This window comes from Dasypus novemcinctus, chromosome 11 (genome assembly GCF_030445035.2).
Source record: "Dasypus novemcinctus isolate mDasNov1 chromosome 11, mDasNov1.1.hap2, whole genome shotgun sequence".
Taxonomy (NCBI): domain Eukaryota; kingdom Metazoa; phylum Chordata; class Mammalia; order Cingulata; family Dasypodidae; genus Dasypus; species Dasypus novemcinctus.
The window spans coordinates 28,692,359-28,706,877 of record NC_080683.1 but is presented as its reverse complement, the minus strand read 5'-3'; the positions used below and the strand labels follow the sequence as shown (position 1 = coordinate 28,706,877).

The following is a 14,519-nucleotide window of genomic DNA, read 5'->3' as shown; positions in this document are numbered from 1 at the left end:
TATTGAGAATTTTAATGAGCTAATGTTTATAAAATGTCATAAATATAAGTTGAAACAGTTGCTGCCACATGAAAGGGATCTCAGGAAATATTTGTAAATTCCACATGTTTGTTAGGGAAATAGGTCTCATTAATATTTATTTGATTTGATAAGATCTGTGAATTTGTTCTTTTAAACTACCAAGCCTATCAGAACTATACCTGCTTGTTTCAACTCCCATATGCTCTCAGCCACAAAACTTAATAGACTGAAATATGATGGCATTTTTGAGGAGTTCAAAGCTCAAAAAGAGTTTGGGGACTATTGTAATCATATAACTCATTCTTCTTTTGGTAATGTGGTTCTCTATGATGAGAAGATATGGTGATGAAATATAGATTATTTTGCTTAAAATGTTTCCTTATGTTGGCAAGCTTATTTGTGACATAAATCCTGTTTCTTATTAAGTAAATTCCACTAGATGATCAAAATTAAGAGATCTGGAAAGTTGGTGGATTAATAATTGCTTATCAAACTCTAATGACAGCTGTTATTTTAAATGCATTTATATAAAATTATAGAGATAAGCATTATAAGAGTGTTATTTTTAATTTTCTGTTAGTTTCTTAAACTTAGCTACAGATATTCATTTGATGTTCTTAGAACAAAAGTTTTGATAACTAAAGATGAGACCATAGGAAAGTTAAGTTTTTTTTTAAAGAGGCAGAAATTCAACATGTAAAGCTAAATGCCACTGTCCTAAAGTGCATTGTTTAAAAAGTAGAAAAAAAAAACCCAAATATCAAGCCCAGCAAGGGCTTGTTTTGACTTTACAGCATATGTGTGCAAATACTTAGCCTCTGGAAGCAGGCAAGGAGCACTGTATTAAACCAGAGGGAAGAGTAAATGTTATCCCATGGTCTTTTGGCATAGGAATTTTTACAATTTTCTTTCCCTAGGTATTCTAGTTTCTAAAGCAATAGGGAATTACATTGGGGTAATGTAAGCCATAACTGCAACTTATTAAGTATTCCTGAGACAATCCTGAGTAGTGTCCCCCAGCCAGTTTCTCTGAAGGGATAAATTTTATATAAAGTAACACTTTGAAAAATGTAATATTTATTAGTGTGGTATATTTTTATTATAATGAATGCTAGTTTAATTCTGTTTTCTGTGCAAAATCTGGAAACCCAAACTTCTGTTTCTGGCCTTTGTCTGCCTCTTGAAAACACTCAAGTGAACAACATTGCTGATAGTCCTGAGTAATTTTCATAGTTTAGGAAGTCTTATCTGCAGAGGTAATAGTTAAAATTATATCTAAAGAATGAAAAGAAGCCAGCCCCACTAGGGTGTGTGTGTAAAGAATGTTTCAAGCAGATGAACCAATATTTTGACAAAGGCCTTGGGAGGGGGAAAGATCATGTCTTAAGAACTGAGGAAGGCTAACGTTAAGGGAAGACTAAGGGTTGGAAAATCTGTTGAATCAGGCTATATTTATAGAGCGGTCAGGACTGACACTGTGGGTAATTTCTCACCCTGTAACAACCATGCAAGGTGTGATGGTTCATGTGTCAACTTGGCCAGGTAATGGTACCTGGGTTGTTTGGTCAAGCAAGCACTGGCTTAATTGTGAGGACATTTCGTGGACTTTCAACATCATTAAGTTGATAGCGTCTGTGGCTGATTACATCTTCGATCAACTGAGGAGAATGTCTTCAACAATGAGAGAAGTCTCATCCAATCAATTGAAGGCCTTGAAAGGAGAAATGATGATTTCAGCAGTCAGAGGAGGGAGTTTTTGTCTCTACACAGCAAGCCAGCTTTTCCTGGGGAGCTCCTCGTCATTGGAGTTCACAGGTTGCGGTCTGCCCTACTCAGTTTGGACTTGTGCACTCCCACAGTCACAGGAGATGATTTTATAAAATTATCATAATAGTATTTACAATATCTCCTGTTGGTTTTGTTTCCCTAGAGAACCCTGATTAATACACAGGGGGACAGGAGACAAGCGTTAGCTGAAGCAATATGGAGAGCACAAAAGAGAACGTGGATAAGGCCAGAGTCCCCCAAAGACAACATACCCTCAGTGAAAGGGTAAATCAGAAAAATTCTATCCACATAGGGAGAAAGCAAGCATATTTATTTGTCATGGCTTTGGCTGTGGGAGGAAGAAAAATACAGTCTTCCTTTATAATTCACAAACTTTAGTTTCATGTGCTTTAAGGGTTCAAATTCACATTGCCTGCATAATTTGAAAGGCCCAAGCAGTTAAATTATTTCCAAATGGACCTAGGTTGGTAGCACCTTCAGATGACAGGAAGAATACAAATTTTCTCTGAAAAAGCACGTTCTCAACCCTAGATACCCGAAAACTATTTGGGTTGTATGTGCTTGCATGCATGCATGGATGTGTGTCCTGGGAAAGAGGTTGTTGGGCTACACTTCAGAAGGTTCTATAGTAGTTACTTGGTAGTCTCTGTAAGCATCTGATTCTGTGTTTCTGTTCTTTTATTATGTGCAGAAACTGTGTGTATATGGGAGACAAGGGGGCAGAAGGGAGGCAAGGGCCTGGGAAAAACAATAGCATACTTCCAGCTTTGTGTTACATTACCCTAGTGCCTCATTTATATAGTCACAGGGTACATAAATGGATAAGAGGGTAACGGTGGCTTGTATAATAAACAACATGACATGAAGCCACAGAGGATAGTATATAGGAGTGATTGAAGAAATAGTCAAAAAGCAGAGATTTGCTGAGAAAGCTAAAATGCTAAGAGTTATAGAGCTTCTGGTCTTTTCTGCTATTCACTGCTTTCCACAGTCGTATAGTTTGATAAGCCATTGTCAACATAAGAAAAAATATACCCTACTGCTATCTGGAAACTGTGTGCAGCTGATAATCTTTACATGTTATGGAACTTTTTGTGTATATAAAGACAGACAAACAAATGTGGTAGGTGGAATGTCATTCCAATAGCCCACAGGTACTGGTTGTCAGCAGAACCGAGTAGGCAGAATCCACTAGGACCTTCTTCTCATTGCCCTATCCCTCCCTATAAGAACAATGAAAAACCATGTTTATTTTTAGTGGCAGAGAAAAAAATGTCTTGGAAAAATCTACCTATGTTTAAATAGAAAAGAAATCAGAGAAAGTACAATTTCATTATGAACATGGCTAAACTTGGCTTCAGGAAGCAGTGGCCATACTTCATTTTTTAAAATGGAATCTTTGAAGTGATTTCTAGTATAATTGATTATGGATGTGGAGTGGATGTCATTTGCTTTAATTTTGGGTTGGAGAAACAATTTACAGTGCTACAAACTGAAGTTATTATTAAGGCAAGGAGACGTAATAAGTGGAAACTTGGCTATAATGTTAGGAAACAAATGAGAGTTATAAATGTAACTTCCCCCCACTCAGTCTGGAAAGCACTACCAGCCATATAGTAGAGAGATCTTTCTTGGACTCCCAGGTTTTATTATAATTTTTATTACTTAAACATATGACTTATAGAACTGGAGATGGCTGTATGGAAGGCAAGAAATTATAATTACCAGATATTACTTAATATAGAGAAATTACTCTGAGACCATAGATTTAAGTGTGGGAGATTTATAACCATTCAAAACCAAAGAGTTTGAAAATGAGGTGATAGAGTGTACAAAGTTTTAGTAACGGAAGAACCTTACATGCACCAATATACTTGACTTAATTTTTTTTACATAAAAATTGAACTTCATTCTCCTGCATATTCCCAGGTACCTAAATAAAATGCCAGTTGACAAATTGTTTAATCTACTTAATACCCAACAATTGCCCAGTCTCTGTTTTTCTCCACTGAAATGATTTGAGTCTTTATAACTGGGTAAAAAAAGAATAAAACAAATGAGTTACAATACAACAAATAACTGTCACACATTAATTGGTATCATAGAGCTCAAGCAGAACAGATACTATTTAGGTTTCTCCTGAAGATATAATTTGTGCTTTTTTCCTCTTAAACTAACGTCAACTCTTTGCCTACATGCCTTTACTCATAATGTTTTCCATATGTTTATTATTATTCTTTTAGGAAGACCAAATTATTTGCCTAATTTTTTACATCAAAAGCATTTAAGTTTTATATTGACTCTTACTAAACCACATTTAAATGCCAAAAAACATCATATCTTTCTTCATGTATTGTGTTTCTAAGGTTCTCAAAGAGTATTAAAAAACTCAACGTCAGAGAATTTTTAAAATCTCAGCTGAGCCTCTCTGTTTCTCAGTTACTTATTTGTAGAATGGAAGTAATGATGTCTTCCTTCTGGATCATGCAAAAGTAAAGTGAAATGAGAAGTCAATATTTTAGAACAATGACTTGGTTACAATGCTCTTGGTTAATGCTTAATATTATTGAATGTATTATAATTTTTCATAATAATCCTAACTACTTTTATTACTCAGATATTTGTGATTATAACCAGGAAACATAAAGCAACGCATTGTAAATTTGTTTTAAAAATACATGCAATTAGATATTATTCATTTCTTCAACATCTGTTAAGCAACTAAATAGAAATAGGTGTGCAAGGGATTAAACAAAGATTTATATGACCAGAGAACCTGAAAGCTGTATGCTTCTATAGAGATTTTTTTTAAAAATGAATCATTCATTTATTCAACAGATATTTATTTCATCAGGCTGGATAGTATGTTAAAGGTTTTGAGCAGCAGTGCTGTCAAGAAAGATGTTTAACTTAATTTTCCTAATTATTTACAAAAGTTTTAAAATGATGACATAATTCATCTTGCTGCACAATTAACCTTAGTTAACTAAGTGCCTTCATATTTTTCCAGTAATTAAATTTCTTATATCAGTGATGAAGAATGAATACACATCTGAATCATTTTTGTGCCTTTGATTTACCTCCAACAGCCTTAGATAGTATGAATTTCTTTCTGATTTGGCAATAGGTGACCATTTCGTTTTTGTCTCCAGGGGTATCATAATTTTCACTGATTTCTGTATATCCATGGTATTTAATGGGTAGTTGGAGAAAACTGCTTGTGAGCTTGAAGAGAGGATAGTATGTTAAACTGGCATTCAATTAATCAACATTTAATAATTCATAAAATTTACTATAAAGTGTTAAAAATTAAAATATTTAAACCTTATGTAGCAGATTAGGCTTAGATCAAAAGATTGAAGCTCACCAAGTACAAATATTGCTCTCTGTCTCCTACAGCATTTCATCAATGCTGATCAAATAGGTAAACAGTTTAAAAACTTATTATCAGGTTTTTTTTCTATTAAAAATAGTCTATTAGGCAGAAGAGTGAAGAAGAGTGAACATTGGACTCAACAGAAGACTTTTGTTTTGTTTGTATTTTTACTCATTGTTTAGCAATCTTTTTATCATTGTCTTCCTGCCAATACCAGCTCCTTTAACTTACAGTTGACACTGTGAGCTAACAGGGTAGACCTAGGAAAAGATCTTTACACTTCATGATCTCCATCCCCAATTGGTATTCCTTTTTTTTGCCTAAGACTCCTAATCAACATTATGTTGACTAATGCACTGACTTTTCCACTTTCTAGGGAATGGCTCTCATTTCTTTGGATTTCCATCTCCTCATAGGGAAGAAGATTGTAACACTAGAAGATAAATTCCAGTACAAGTCCATACCTCTATTAAGAAACTCTCTTCATCTATTCAAGGCAGATCTAATTAATCAGAAGATCTTGTTTGCTCATATTAGTGTGATCATGTTAAACCCAAATATTAGATTCATAAACACCTCTTTGTCTTTACCACCTTAAAGAAAGTGAGTGGGCCAGTAATCCTGGGCTTCAGCTGTTATTTTATTTTCTTGCATATATTAATGCAAGTTTTTAATCAGAAGGACAGACTTATCCTGGTTAATGGTTACTTTTTAAAAAATAGTCATTATTAATTTAAAATAAATTCTTGTTTCTTTACACCCTTTAAGAAAATAACATCATCTAATCATACACATATTCTTTTCAGTCTAATGTTTCTTCTCTTTAGGACTTAACTTTTATATTTGTAGAGTTTGGGGCCAGGATATGATATGATTCTTCGTTGGCATAAAAGATGGAAATTCCAAAACACATTAGCTTTTCTAGCACCTCTTCTATACATTCTGTAAATGTCTTATCTTATTACTTTAAACTTCTTTTCAATAACTTGTTTTAAACCAAGTACTTGTTGCATCCATCTCCTCCAACACATGTGGCTTTAATTTGGAAATCTTGTTGTTATGCCCTGTTGTTTGTATAAAATACATTAAGTTTTTTATTTCCTAATTTCTTTTCATGTTTCTTTTTTATCTCATTTTTCTTACTTGCAAGTTCATATTTACAGGGAAATTTTATGTACATACACTCTTGCCCTTTAAAGTAATGTAACACAGACCTTTTCCTTTGGAATATTGGTTTGAACTCATTCACTTTGGTATTGAACATAAAGTATTACTCTCATGGCTGTAATTTAGCTTAATGTAACACAACCAGTTAATGCTTAAATGCCCAGCACTAAAAAAATTCACAACTGGAATTACTGATAGCTATAGTAGCTAAAAGTAAAAAATCTGTTAGCTTTTCACTCCTAGTTTAGGAAATTTTCCTATTCTGCTAACTAGGTTATTCTTGACCTTTAAAAATATGTATGTAATATTTATTTAATTCAAAAAGTAAAGTGCTCTCATCCTGGGAGGATGCATTCAATAACAAACTCAGATTCCTGACCTTACAGAGTTTCCAGTGAAGTAGAGGAAGATGTAGGTAAAATGTCACAGGAAACCAGGGAAGCGTTGTTTGCAACAAACATGGAAGAGTTGTTTGTTTTTTTATATTGAAGGCAGAAGACAACCACTGGATCTTTTTAATTGGGGACGACTTGAATCATGTCTTGTTTTAGGAAGTTCACTCCAAATTCTGGACTGGCATGATTCTGGGTAGGGCAGACATGAAAGGCAAAAGTATGGGGACTGGCGACAAAGAAACTAGGGAGAAGACTCCTGCAACTGTCCTGTTCCTGGTGATAAATGATGAAGATGAAATAAAAATGAAGGGCACAAATGAGAAAGGCTGTTCCAATCAGGTTCAGTAGCATTAAGAATTGCTTGTGAGTGTACATAAGGTGGAATGGTGAAGAATAAGGGTCAGGGAGAGAGAAAGAGAACAACGATTCTAAGGTTGCAAGCTTGAAAAATTGGCGGACGCCATTAGGATATTCGAGCTTTCCATGGCTTTGCCGGCTCTATGAGATCAGAGGCAGGGGATTGTCAATGATGGTAATCCTCATTTCATGAGCTCATATTCCACATTGCTTCAGTCATCCTCCAGAGTTTCCCTCCAAATTACTCTGTAGATACTTCTAGGGGTCCCTTTAGTCCCTCAGGAAAATAGACTTCCAGAAGGTCTGCACATCAAATATACTTAGAATATACAGTCATACTTAAATTCTATATTCGTTAAGTTATTGTTGTTTAAAGCAGTTATGATGAGGTTTATCCACTTTTTTAAACTTTTTATTTTGAAATGATTTCAAACTTACAGGAGAATTACAAAAATAATTCAAAGTCAAACAGAGAACTCCAACACCTCCCACTCCCCAGATACCCATATCTACCAATTTTAACCTTTTGCCACCTTTGCCATATCATTCTCTATATATCTATGTATCTATCACCTATATATCTACATATCTATCATCCATCCTCTATCAATCATCTATCTATCTGTCTATCATGTATCATCATCTAAACATTTCAGAGCAGGTGGCATTACATCATATACCTTGAACACATAATTCCATGTACATTTCCTCCAAACAAGGGTATTCACTTATATGATCATCTAAAGTAAAATTATCAAGCTCAAGAAATTTAACACTGATATAAAGCTTGCATTCTGTTATTCCAGTACTTTTCTTATGTTCCAGTAATGTTCTTTTGATCCTTTTCTTCTCCATTCTCAGATCCTATCCAGTATCATGCATTGCATTTAGTGGCAATTACCGCTTTAGTTTTTCTTTATTTTCTTACTGTGGAAACATATATACATATGTATCAAAGAAAAACATGTTCTTTAATCCATTTCTGTGGGTGTAAACCCACTGTAAGTAGGACCTTTTGATGAGGCTCCTTCATTAAAGTGTGACCAACCTCATTCTGAATGGACCTTAATCCTATTACTGGAGTCCTTTTTGAATGGAATGAATATTGTCAGAGAGAAAGAAAGCTTAAATCAATGAAACCTGGAAGAGAAGGAAGAGACCAGGAGATACTGCCATGTGCCTTGCCATGTGACAGAAGAGCCAGAGGTCACTAGCTGCTGGTCTTTGGGACCAAAACATCACCTTAATAATGCCTTGATTTGGGTGTTTGCCCAACCTCAAAACTGTAAGCTAATGAATTCCCATGGTTTAAACCAACCCATTTCATGGTATTTGCTTTGAGCAGCATAGGAAACTCAAAGAACCATCCCAACTCCACCCAAGCCTACTATTCAGTGGTATTAATCACATTAACAGTGTTGCAGTACCTTACAACCCAAACAGAAACCTTCACTCATTTTGCCTTAATTCCCTATTACCCCATGGTCCCACCCCTGGTAATCTGTAATCTACCTTTTATTTCTCTGTATTTTCTTCAAATTTAACATCCTAAATCTATAACAGACTCGTTTGCTCCAACTTAACTTCAATAGTATACACACACTGTAGTCCTATACCTCTTCTTCCTCCCACCTTTATGTAGTTCTTGTCACAATTACATGTTTATACATTATGAGTCCAAAACCACTGATTTATCATTACGTTTTTTTGCATTTGTCTTTTAGATGATATAGGAGTAAAAAGTGGCATTCAAAAAAATGTATATAATAGTACTGGTATTTGTATTTACGCATGTCCTTATCTTCACTGGAGATTTTATTTCTTCCTATGGCTTCAGTCAATCGTCTTGTCTTGTGTCCTGTCCTTTGAATCTGCACTGTGGCTGTCCACCACCTCTTCAGGGAGAAGACACTGAAAAGACTAAGACACAGTGACTTATGAGGTAGGAGAAAACCAAGAGAGTCTTGAGTCATAGAATCTAAAGGAGGAAGGGTTTCAAGATAAGTCCTGAAGATGAGTTAAGTAAAATGAGGACTGTGGATGCCATGTTGTCTTTCTTTTATGGCCTCTGCCTTTGGAGTTATGCTTGGAAGGGTATTCCTTACTTCTAGATGAGAAACATGATTATGTATCATTTCTTTGGCTTCAATTCTTATATTCAAATCTTTAATCCAACTGGATTTTATCTTTATTCAAGTTTTAATATAGAAATTTATTTTATATACATTATTATTCAATAACTATATTATCCATTCTTTCCCCATCAATATAAAACAACTTTGATATATATTATGTTCATATTTTCTTGAGTCTATCACTAGAACATCTATTCTATAGCTGATCTCTGTTAAAATTTTATATTTTGTTTTACCCAAATTATCTCATTCAGTCCTTGCAACAACCTTATGAAATTAGGACTTTTTTTACTACTTATTTTTAGTGAGGCAAATGAGATTTAACAAGGTAAGGTTAATTGCCCAAAGTTCCCTACCTGATAGGAGGTAGAACTAGAACTTAAACTCAGTTCATGTTGTCTCTTGTTGCCCCTTTGGCCATTTATTTTGTACCACACTTTAATTAATGTGGCTTTATGTATGATATGATCCCTTTGTTAATCTTTTTATCAAACCCTTCTTGATTATTTTTACATATTTATTTTGTCTAATTGAATTTTAAATAAATTTGTGCAAAACTCTATCCCTAAGATATCCATCCATTACATTAAGTAGATAGGTTAATTTAGAGAGATTCCCATCCAAGAAATTGATGCTGTTTTTTTCATTTATCCAGGTTATTATTTATATACAAAATGAAATTTGATAATTTTCTTTCTATTAAATGCCTATGAATTTAGAGTCTTTTTCCATGGTTAAAAACTCTGTAATACATGTGTCTGCTTTTCTTCCTAATGTTGAATTCCTTGGTGTTCAATCAATCTCTCTTTCTCTTTTCATTCAGAAATCATTAATCTCTCCAAGTTTCATTTCTCCATTAAATAGGAATGTTTCTTAAAATTTCTCAGAATATTCTTATATTTACTTGTGTTTTAAAATTTAAACTCTTTTATATTAATTCATAAATGCATTGAGCAATTTCTTGGGGCAAAACTTTCCTTATAAGATACGGAAAATATTTTTATGACATCAATATCCTGAGGTTTAAAAAGAAAAGTTGAGGTTTGAAGGGGATTCTTTGAAAATTAAGTTCCTTTAACTTTGATCTCACAGTAACTAAAGATAACTAAATAGAGCTCACATTTCTTAGTATAAAATGTATTCAGTTCAGTAAACAATCTTAAAGAAAGAAACATTTGCTTCAGTAACTAAAACCTACTGTTTTCAGTTGAATGTTCAAATTAAAAGAATACAGTTTCCTTTCTGTAAGGAAAGAAAATGTTATTTATTTTTCTACATAGACATTTTGGATCCCTTCCTCATGAAAATACACAAGGCTTTATAGATAACAGACCTTAGAATGAGAAATAGCTGTACCCACTTCAGTTGTAAGAAGGCCAACAGTGTTATTTTAAAAGTACTTTTGTTTTAAAAATTCACAAGAAAAGAAATAAAATATTGAGAAGGGACATCACCATCCCCAAATCCTCAAGATAGAGGAATGAACAAACATGGGGGGGGGGATTGAAACTATCGTCTAAAATAGACTTATTATTATTCTAGCAATGGAAGAACTTGTAACATTGATATTAAGAAAGTGGTCACCAGAGATTCTGAGAGGGGGGCAGGGAAGAATAGATGGCACATAGGGCATTTTTAGGGCATTGGAGTTGTTCTGCGTGATACTGCAATGACAAATATAGGCCATTATATTAATATATTTTGTCAAAACTTATAAAATTGGGTGGTGCAAAGTGTAAACCATAATGTAAACTACAGATCATGCCTAGTAGCAATACTTAATATGTGTTCATCAAGTCTAACAAATGTACCACAATAATGAAAGATACTGTTAATGTGGGAAGTTTGGGTGGGAGGAAGGTGGTATATTGGGATCCCCTATATTTTTTATGTAACATTATGTAATCTAAAGCTCCTTTAAAAATAAAGAAAAAAACAACAACAGAAGCTTATCACTAAGACATAACATCAATAAAGGAGTGAAGGAAACTTATAATTTTACTCTGGTTCATTGGTGCCTCATTTGATTAAAAAGCAAAAGGACACAGAACTCCCCAAGATTTAAGGATCTTCTATATACCTGAGATCATGCTAATTCAAAGTAATTGTAATTTAGAAATATTAATATGTTTGCAATGTAGTGATAGTATATGTTCACTTATTTTGAATGGTTGTGTCTTACTGTAGAATGAGAAGATGGAAAGTGTGTTCCCGGCTGAAATTACAGTGAGTTAATGTGTGGTACAGTAGGAAGATGTGACTAAGTTATGAAAAAGTGAAAATGAAACCAGAATTCCTTTAAATAATTTTTACATGTGCATGGAGTTAAAATGGAGGAAAGAGTGATGGGGAAACAGGTGAAGAGGAGATTCTCTTGGGCATTTGACTTGAAATGTGTGACTGAAAAGATAGCATTAGCAAGGAAATATCTTAACACAAATATGCTTATTGCTTTACCCATAAATTCTTTGTTGTTGTAGAATAAACCACTATAATTGAGAGTGCATTAGCCTAGGAAATTGAGGCTGGTAATTCATAAGAAAATTATCAAAATAACACATCAATAAGAAAAATACTAAAAATTATTTCATTGTCTCAGTAGATACTGAAAAGCCATTCAATTCCCTACAGTTCTGGTGCATAAAATTAAGTTAGATAGATCGATAGAAATGGATTACTTACATTCCTAAATTATGAGAATTCACATGAAAATCCTTATTGTGGCTGTTGATGACGTGTTAATTTATCTATTAAAGTGTGTCCTTAGTCTTGCAGGGCAACAATAGAGTAGGAATAAGTTACAAGTAGCTCCTCAAAATCAAGTACGCTGTAGTCTAAGATCTTATATCTGGCTTGAATCTTATATCCATTTGCTTGCTTTGCACCTGTAAGCATTTGAGTTTTAGAAAACTGGTCTAAATTTTTGAAGAGGGTACTGAGTATGGAGAAAAGGAAATTTGTAAACAGAATTCTGAGCTCTTTAGTAATCCAGGATCCAAATAGAAAGTAACTGTCATTTTTTGAAACAAAAGAGTTCTGTATTAGATTGGTAATAGAAGTAAGGATGATTTAAGAATTGGAATTTAGAATGAATCTGTGGAACTGTGGTGAGATAAAGTGAGTGAAAACAATAGATGCATACATGTACATTTGTAATTATATTTCTGCATATCTCTTCTGTTCAACCATATTGCAGTGTGTTTTTGTGTAGTTTTGTTTTGTTCTGAAGTGTGCATATTTTATTTTTTATTTTTTAAAAATTTATTGAAGCATATCATTCATACATAAGCACACAAACAAGTGTATAACAATAGTTGTGAACTTAAAAAACAAATATACATAACATCACACAGGACACCCACAACTCACCCCACCACCAAAAACTTGCATTGTTGTTAAACCTTTTTAACTAATAACTAAAGAGCATTGTCAAAATATTATTACTAACCAAATTATTTCCCCAACCGGCCCTATTATTATTATCTTTATATCATTTACCTATGAACAAACAAAAACAATTAAGTGTATAGTAAAACTTATGAACTTACAAAGCAAATATGCATAACATCATACAGGGGTCCTATACATCAACCCTCTACCAACACCTTGCATTGTCGTGAGACATTTGTTTTAAATTATGAAAAAAAATATTGTCAAAATCTTACTACTAATCATATTCCTTATCTTATATTTGGTGTGTTTTCCCCCCAACCCACCCTATTATTATTTTTTAAGACAGAAATTGTAAACTTCTAAAACAATCATGCAAATATGCAGAATTCCCAAACAACACCCCTCCATCAACACACCACACTGTGGTGGAAATTCACTGCAGAAAAGATAATGTCATCTGATGGTTAGCATGTCCATAGTTTACATTTGGCTCACATTTTCCATACTGCCTCAGTATTAACACAGTACATCTTTGGCATAGATGCATAGGTCACTCCAGCTGTATTTTTCCCATGCTTCTCCACATTTCCAGCACCCTATAGTAGTGATGTACATTTCCTCTAGTTAACAAAGAACACTCTTGCTTCTGTACTGTTAACTCTTGGCTTACTGTGCTATTCAGTTCCTAGATTATTCTCTAGCATTCTGTCAATTGGCATTTACATACCTAGACTACCATTTTCAGTCACATCTCCATTTATAAACGAGCTGTTACTCACTATGTGTTACCATCCACTCTATACATGTCCACACTTTTACAGTAAAGCTAATTAAAACTGCTACATACATTAAAAATCAGTAGTCCATCTCAGTTGTCCTCTTATCTCCTTTAAGAATACACCACCTATTACCAGGTCTTGAAGATATTTTCCTACAGTTTCTTCTAGAAGTTTTATGATTCTTGCTTTTATTTTTAGGTTTTTGATCCATTTTGAGTTAATATTTGGGTAAGGTGTGAGATAGGGGCTCTCTTTCCTTCTTTAGGCTATGGATGTCCAATTCTTTCAGCACCATTGGTTGAATGGACTATTCTGCCCGAGCTGGGTGGGTTTGACAAGCTAGTCAAAAATCACTTTACCATACATGTGAGGGTCTGTTTCTGAACCATCAGTTTGGTTCCATTGTTCTATGTGTCTGTCTTTAAGCCAATACCATGCTGTTTTTACCACTAGAGCTAGGTAAAATGATTTAAAGTCTGGGGATGAGGGTTCACTTTTACTGTTTATGATGTTTCTGGGTCTTCAGGACCACTAACCCTTTCAAATAAATCTGATGATTGTGTTTTCAATATATATTTTTAAATACTGGTGGAATTTTTATTGGGATTGCATTGAATCTGTATATCAATTTGAATAGAATTGATATCTTATTGTTATTTAGTCTTCCAATACTTAGCATGGCTTGTTCTTCCAGTTATTTAGGCCTTGTTAATTTCCCCACCAGCACTGGGATTTTCAGTCTGTCCCACTTCCCCTCATGCCAGGCATGGAGTTAAGATGGTGGCTCCTGGCCTCTTTCTGACTTGGACAGGCTCAAACTTTAGCTGTTGTCAGGATTATACTTTAGCCCACTGAATTTACTCATCAGTAGCTGATGTTGGTGCCCAACCATCTCTTCCTCCCCTGTTTTGGGGAAGTGGAGCTTTCAATTCCAGCCACAGAACAGCTCTAGAGGCGACTTGTCCTCCAGTGGAGGATAGACACCAGCCTCCAGGGTGTGGAGTGCTCCACTTAGGAGTCTTTTCTGCAGAAGGGCAGTCTCCTTCCAATCCTTCAAGGATGTTGCAGGATGCCCTTCTGGCTTCCTGGAGCCCCCAAACAGGTGCTT

General features: G+C 34.3%; 1 protein-coding gene across 4 annotated transcripts in view; it reads left to right on the top strand.

Annotated features, from left to right (window-relative positions):
* Positions 1 to 14,519, top strand: part of HMGCLL1 (3-hydroxy-3-methylglutaryl-CoA lyase like 1) — a 176,124-nt gene that overhangs the window by 80,485 nt on the left and 81,120 nt on the right. The window lies entirely within an intron of this gene.